Here is a 1,814-nt window from a genome sequence, read left to right on the forward strand (position 1 = left end):
TTGAAGGTCATAGTGAGAACAAAGAATGGGCTGAAAATAGGTAAGCCAGTGGGAAAGATGTAATAAAAGATATAATTGGTCAAAGTGTTTTTTGGAATTTTTGAACATGGAAGTCTCCATGTGCAACTGAAATGCAGTAGAGTAGGTCACAGGAGTTAGGTAGATTGAGGAACTGAGAAATTAGTGTATTTGAAGGAGCATTGGCATGCATATTCAAGTCTCCTAGTAAGAACACAGGAGTTGGGGTATGAAAGAGTCTCTGAGCTAGGCACTGAAGTCATTGAGATAGAAAGAAGAATGTCCTGGGGATTGGTAGGTACCAGCCTCAAGGATCTAGAGTGGGTGATAAATTTGGATAGTGTGAACCTCACAGGAGGAGAAGTTGCTGAGTGAGTGATAATGGAGTAGAGGGGGAGAGTCTGGAAGTACAAAGGGTATTCTGACTGCCCCACTGAGACCACTGAGTTAAGGGGTATGAGTAAAAGTACAATTAGTACTGAAAAGGATGGCCAGGGATGAAGAGTCATCTGGAGGGAATCCAGCCTTGGGGAAAGCCAGGAGGTGGAAGGAAATAGAAAGGAAGAGGTTTAAAATGAAAGGAAGTTGGCTAATTATGGAGCAGGATTTCCAGAGGACACCGTGGAGGAGGTAGGCAGATCTGGAGTGGGAAATAGGGTTGGGGGGGTGGTTCTGGTTGAAGTGCATGGGAGTGAGTGTGCAGACAGCTGGGGTTGAGGAAGAGGAGGGTTGTTTTTCCGAGAAGTTGAGGGGTTCAGTATAATTAGCATGGGGAGAATAAGGAGGAGTGGGAGTAGGCTAATTAATCAATGGGCAATGAGTCCAGGCCGGGTATTAGAGGATGGGAGGGAGAGCCACTGATAAAGGCAGCACTCTTAAGTCTCAGTACAGCCTTGATAGCAAGAAATCAATGTTACTCTGCCTTGGGGTGGTGGGGGTAGTGGGATGGACAGAAGCCTGCCTAAGGCAGGCTGGGAAAGTGATTTCAAAAGAATCATTTGTTATACACTGGTAAGGTATCTTATCAGCTGGGAACATTTGTCAGTCTCCAGCCTCCCTTCCCTCCTCCTCACTGTGCCAGGCTTTTGCCAAAGGGGACCACCAAAACCTTATAAGTACATTGGAAGAACATTGGGGCTAGGTCAGATATTGGTTATGCCTGATCACACTCTTTTCAGGAAGCCTCAACCACTTTCCTTATATTTAAGGCTAAATGTGCCTCTTTGTAACTTTTAACCACAGTTCCTCTGGGGCCTAGCAGAACATGTCTATTCTCTCTTGCATGTGACAGCCTTTTCAGATACCAAAAGGGAGCTACCCTGTCCCTCCTGAGTTTTCTCTTGGCTGAGCTAAACATCCTCAGTTCTTTCCATCAAGCCTCGTATGGTAAGAACTTGAGATCCTTCCCCATTCTGGTTGTCGTTCTCCAGATTTTCTCCACCTTATGTTGTCTTGTATGGGGGGGGGGCACTCTGCTAGGTTCTGGGGAAACAAAGGCAAAAGTGAGCTCTTGAACACTGTGCCTCTCTCTCTTTTAATTTTTATTCTAAAATTAATCACCAAAACAAAAAGGGTGTTTCCATGTATGCAGCAGAACACCAAAAGAGTTCTATATGAAACACTCTATATGAAATGGTATATCTCCATTTTATACCATTTTCTGTAAAAAAAGAAAACCCCATATAGTGAATTTCAGAATTTGTTTTAAAACTGTCCTACTTGCCCATGCTTCCTTCTAAAATTTATTCTTCTTTGTACATTTAAAAAATATTTTTCTTTTTTTTTTGCATTATCAT

The sequence above is a fragment of the Vombatus ursinus genome, unplaced genomic scaffold (genome assembly GCF_900497805.2).
Source record: "Vombatus ursinus unplaced genomic scaffold, bare-nosed wombat genome assembly UNPS02004573.1, whole genome shotgun sequence".
NCBI classification, from domain to species: Eukaryota; Metazoa; Chordata; class Mammalia; order Diprotodontia; family Vombatidae; genus Vombatus; species Vombatus ursinus.